Source organism: Dipodomys merriami, unplaced genomic scaffold, assembly GCF_024711535.1.
Source record: "Dipodomys merriami isolate MVZ:Mamm:240054 unplaced genomic scaffold, mDipMer1.0.p SCAF_196, whole genome shotgun sequence".
NCBI lineage: Eukaryota > Metazoa > Chordata > Mammalia > Rodentia > Heteromyidae > Dipodomys > Dipodomys merriami.
The window spans coordinates 2,068,294-2,074,293 of NW_027203337.1; the positions used below are offsets into that span (position 1 = coordinate 2,068,294).

At 51.0% G+C, this 6,000-nt stretch overlaps 1 pseudogene; it reads right to left on the reverse strand.

Moving 5' to 3' along the window:
- The window catches only part of LOC138831437 (MTRF1L release factor glutamine methyltransferase-like), a 325,973-nt pseudogene extending 324,615 nt beyond the window's left edge, over positions 1 to 1,358 (reverse strand).
- Between the last annotated feature and the right edge of the window lie 4,642 nt (positions 1,359 to 6,000).

Genomic DNA, 6,000 nt, shown 5'->3' on the forward strand with positions numbered 1-6,000 from the left:
CCTCTTCATCTTCCTGTTTATACATTGCCACCCTCCTCTTGACACTCCCTCAGCCTATACCTCCCTATTCCTTGGACACTTTCTTCTTATCTGACCAGAAAATAAACTCGGAGGGCCTGCGGAGACTGAAATTTGGTAACACATCCTGAGCCCTAAGGTCTACCCGAGGCTGTTTCCCTCTGCAGTCGGTGAACACACAGCTCCTGGATGTCATGAAGTTGCTGAGAGGTCAATGGCTTTGTCCTACATACTGGCTTTAGGCTCTGAAACTGTCCCCACAGTGAATGGTTGGCTCCCTTGATCCAGGGACTCCAAACCAAGGCTTGATGTTCCGTTCTTCCTTCCTTTCCTCCTTTTCTCCCTCCATCCTTCCCTCCTCTCTTTCTCTTTCCTTTCTTTGTGTCACTTCTGGGCCTTGAATTCAGATCCGGGTGCTGTCTCTGAGCCTTTTTACTCAAGGCCAACAGTCTAGAGTTTGAGCCACTCATCCATTTCTGGCATTTTTTTTTTTTGGTTGTTTGTTGGAGATAAGAGTCTTACAGGTGGGCTGGGAAGGTGGTTCAGTGGTAGAGAGCTTGCCTTGCATTCTCAAGGCCCTGGGTTCGATTCCTCAGCACCACATAAGAAAAAAGAAAAAAGCCGGAACTGGTGCTGTGGCTCAAGTGGTAGAGCGCTAGCCTTGAGCTGAAGAGCTGAGGGACGGCACCCAGGCCCAGAGTTCAGGCCTCACGACCGGACGCCCCCCCCCAAAAAAAAAAAGAGTCTTACAGGCTTTTCTGCCTGGGTATTAAGTCTCAGTCCTCCTATCTCAGCCTTCTAAGTAGCTAGGATGTCAGGTGTGAAGCACCGGCATCCAGCTCAAATCAAGATTTCTCCATGTGCTGTGGAACCGGCATTGGAACCTTTCATTGTCTATGACCGCCTGGACCTGGCACACACACTGTAACGGTTTGTTGGACAAATAAATGAGCATCTCTCTATGACAATATTACAGAAAACTCCCATCCAACTCAGGTAAGTATCCTGGGGGGTGGAAGGATTGGTGGGGGAGGTGTCAAAGCCTATGTAGTTCTACCACATTTCTCCTTCGTCCCTCGTCCTGCCCTCCTGGTGCCACCACACTTAACTGTTTTGGCTCTGAGGATGTGAGCCACGATGTACTCGCTGGATTCTGGGGCCTCTTGGATGCCTCTCTTCTCAAAGATCTTTGTCCTGCGGCTGACCCACACTTTGCCACTCATTTCCGCCCTCAGGTGTGAATGAGGTTGCCATGAGGTGAACACCTGGCTCAAGGGGCCTCCTCTTCTTCCCCTGGGGCCAGACAGGATGGTCCACCACATATGGCCCCCAAGTTTCATGTTGCAGAGAAAGGATGCTTGAGGCATCTGGGGTCTCTGGATCTCTCAGATTCCCGTGCAGGTGCTGGGAATCAACTCTGCTCACAGCTGGCAGGCTTGGGATGCGAGGTCACCGTCTCTGCTTCCCATGTTGTCCTTGAATGTGGTGGTCACACTAGAGAGAACCAGAGGAGGATCAGCAGCTGCTGGAGGAAGGCAGTCATGGTACGATATTCATGATAAGAGACGATCTGGCTTGGGAACTCTGCATGTGCTGCTTTGAACATCATAGTTTGGCAGCTGAAATCCTCCATCTAATTTGACCTATAATCCCAGTCATTAGTAGTAATTGCCAGCTTAAAGATAAAACCCTGGAAAAGCTGGCATGTCAGTTGTCCCAATCAAACTTAAAGGGTTCCAAAGTTGAGGTGATGTGTCTGCTGTGCCAGCTCCATATGCTCTGGGCTCCTGGCCAGGACCTTCATTTCAATTGAGGCCTCAGACAGCTACTGAAGCTGCTTCCTCTCGTGCATGTCCTCGCTCCTCTCTGCTCTCTCTTTCTCTGTCTCTCTGTCTCTCTGTGTCTGTGTCTGTGTCTGTGTCTGTGTCTGTGTCTGCGTCTGTGTCTGTCTGTCTGTCTGTCTGTCTGTCTGTCTGTCTGTCTGTCTGTCTGTCTCTCTCTCTCTCTCTCTCTCTCTCTCTCTCTCTGTCTCTGCCTCCACTCCTCTTGTGGGCTGCTTAGCCCCTCCATGCATGCGTGCCTACGACTGAGAGACCCTGGCCACTGCTGCCACCACAGTGAGCCTCCTGGTCCATGCCTCCTCCTCCCCTGGGCCCCACCCCCTCCTCTCCTCAGCCCAGCCCCCCACCCTTGACTACAAGAGCAGCTCTGACTGGGCCCTAAGGCTTCCAGGCCATAGGAATTGCAACCTCACTTCAGCTCAGCACTCCATGCCAACCCTAACATTTGCCTGGGGGACCGAATCTCCCCTCAGCCCCACCTCTGGAGGAGACTCTCCTCCATTCTTCTCCACTCCACACATCAAGCAGGTGCACAGTGACCGCTGTGTGTGTGTGTGTGTGTCTGTGTGTGTGTGTGAGAGAGAGAGAGAGAGAGACAGACAGACAGAGAGAGAGAGAGAGAGAGAGAGAGGGAGGGAGGGAGGGAGAGAGAGAGAGAGAGAGAGCGAGAGAGAGAGAGAGAGAGAGAGATTGTTGGGGATAACTACCTCAGAACATAGCACCTTTTGGGATGACTAAGCACACAGCACACTTCAAAAACCAGCACAAAGCACCCTGCTTAAAGGAATCATCACAGTGCACCCTTTGAAGGACTTAGCATATAGTAACCTTTGGGATGACTCAGCACACAGCTCCCTTTGAAGGAGGAAGTCCATAGCACACAGTGTATAGGACACAGTGCATGGCAGGCTTTGAAAAAACTCAGCACATAACGCTCTTTCCCAGAACTCAGCACATAGCACCCTGTGTGAAGACTCCACACACACACCACTCTGAATGGCTGAGTATGTAGCACCTTGTGTAAAACATTCATTGCACAGCACCCTTTGAAAAACTCAGCACATAACACAGTTTTGAAGGACTTACACATACCACCCTGTGAAAGGACTCAGCACACAGCACCATTTGAAGGACAGTACAGAGCAACCTGTGTAAAAGACTCGGCATACAGCACTCGAAAAACTCACCTTGTCCCACTCTTCTCAAGGATGCAGCACATTGCAACCATTGGAATGATTCAGCACACAGCCTCTTTTGAAGGACTCAGCAAATGTACCCTGTGTAAAGAACTCAGCCCACAGAACCCATTGAAAAATTCACCTGTCCCTCCCTTCTCAAGCGCTCAGCACATAGCACCCTTTGGGATGAAATGGCACACTACACCTTTTGACAGACTCAGCATAACGTATATTGTGTAATGGACTCAGGACACAGCACACTTTGGAAAACCCAGCACGGCCCACTGTTCTCAAGGACTCAGAACATAGCACCCTTTGTGATGACTCAATATACAAAATGCTTTTTGAGGACTCAGCACAAAACCATCATGTGGGAAGGACACAGAAAACAGTACCCTGTGAAGGACTCAACACATAGCTGTACGTCAAAAGTTCAGCTGTAATTAGAATTAGGGTGCTTTCTTCTGTATCACCGTTCTTCAGAAACACTTCACAAATCCTACTAGCTCACATTTAGCTAACCTATGGTTTATGGGGGAGGGTCAGCTGGGGGTCTTGAACTCAAAGCTTGGGGGCCCTGTCTCTGAGCTCTTTGGTTCACTGTTAGAGCTCTACCACTTTGAGCCACAGCTCCTATTTTTTGGGGAGGTTGTTCTTTGACAGGAATTACGGGGATCAGGAAGGGCAAGTTGGGGTGTTCGTGGGCAAAGGCTCTTATCTGGGCCTGGAGCTGACCTCTCCCTTCCTTGTGCCCCTGGGAGCTGGGCCTCCTAGAGCTCTCTTGGCCTAGGGTAGAACAGATCTGCTCTGGAATCAGCATTCAGTGTGGGCAAAAGTCAGCGTGGCCCTGGTCACCTCCCCCAATAACTCGACAGGACAATAGTCCCCCACAATAGCATGAGGCCACATGTCCCACATCCAGCTACAAGGGGGCAGGAGTCTCCCACCATAAGGATTATACCTGCAAGTTGTGTTTACTCTTGTTCCCTGAGGCCACCATTATGCTTCAAAGCCACCCTGGACAGGAAAATCCTTGAGATTCTTACCTACAATTAACCATCGAAAAGCAATTGGGGCTGTGGCTCAAGTGGCAGAGCACTAGCCTTGAGCAAGAAAACTCAGGATAGAGCCTAGGCCCTGAGTTCACACACACACACACACACACACACACACACACACACACACACACACACACTACACACACCACATGCATGCACAATCAGATTTCTACACTGCAATCTTTGGATATTCTCTACCTTTTCTCCGCTAAGCCTGGTGGCAGTTGACCTAGGTGTTTCATGCATCCAACACCAGGTGGCATCTTTAATTTTGGGGAACAGAATGGCTAGAACATCAGCCTTCCCCCATCCCAGCTCCTTGATTGAGTCAAGGTCTATCCAGGCCCTTTGGAGCTCCTTTTACAGACTTGCCAAGAAGCCTTCAATAGGTATCACATGCTGGGCACTGATGGCTCATATCTGTCATCCTAGCTACTCTGGAAGCTGAGATCTGGAGGATCACAGTTCAAAACCATCCTAGGCAGGAAAGTATGTGAGACTGTTATCCTCGATGAACCATCAGAAAACAAGAAGTGGCACTGCGGTTCAAGTGGTAGAGTGCTAGCCATGACAAAAGAGAACTCAGGGACAGTTGCCAAGCCCTGAGTTCAAGCCCCAGTACTGGAAGAACAAATCTTTGTTGGAGGCATGTTTTCCCTTTGAAAACAATTCATTCTTTGTGATAAGCATAACATGGGCCTCTTCCCTGGCCACCAATGGTTCATTAGATGTCACTTGAATATGGACCGCCTCCTGGCAGCCTCTGCCCTACCGGACCCGCAGTTTACCCTTCCAATCACCTGTCAGATGGAGGCCTGAGAGAAGGGCACCTGACCACCTACTTGTGGTGGCTGCTGAGGCTTTTGAGAGTCAGTGTGTCACATAGAGGGTCATCATCCACATCAGTCTACAGAAGAAAGGGAGGGAGTGCTCTTCACCTGAGCCCTCGAACTGTGGGCGATCTGGATTTGGTGCTTCTGTGGCAGGATATGCTCCAAGCGGGAGTCTTGTACGGGGTAGGGAACCCCGACCTCTCTTCTGGAAGTTTCCACATTGTGTTGAAGTGGCAATTCATAAAATCTTTCTGTTCCTCACTCATTTAACCACCCTGGAGCCTGAGGCATCTGAAGTAGCGATGGTGGCGGGGGACTCAGCCTGTGCTGGTGTCTGGTGCCCGCTGTCCATGCCTTCCTCTGAGAGGAACCACAGCGGCTCCTACAGCTCTCTCCTCTTCTCCAACTTCTCCTGGGACAGCCAACACATGTACTCAGGTTTCTCCTCACACAGCTCATCCAGGAACATCTGGTGTTTAAACACCACAAGGGAGTCCTCAATGGTGCTGATGTGTGCCAACAGCTGACTGCATCGATGGTGGAGCTCATCCTCTGGACTCTGGAAGTCCACCTCATCATGCACGTCATGGATGAAGAAGATTTTCTTCTCTGACGCCCACGTGTCCCACTTCCCATCCCCATGCAGGCTGTGGTGCCAGCCTATGGCTCCTGCTTTCTCTGACACTGAGCTGCCAGATGGGCTGGGCACCCACAGTATGTCTGCCACTCTTGGCACAGGAGTTTCCCCCTGTGGATTTCAGCCACCGAGAACGCTCACAGATCCACATCCCTCTAGCTTTGGGGGACGTCTACAGCCTCTGCGATGGTCACGTTGGGAAAAATTGCCTCATCTTTTGCTTTTCCAGGGCTCTCATCTTCACCTTCCCAGGGGAAAGCCAGGAAGCTCAGCTGGGACTGCAGGCACTCCTCCTGTGGTCTGATCACTTCCAGGCATTTGAGGGTGTCCTGCCACTTTGGGGGAACCATGTGGTCCTGCCAGTTGGTGGGGCCCTGCACTTGCTTCAGCTGCTACAGCAGCTGGGACTGCCTCTCTAGGTGCTGCTGCAGTGCC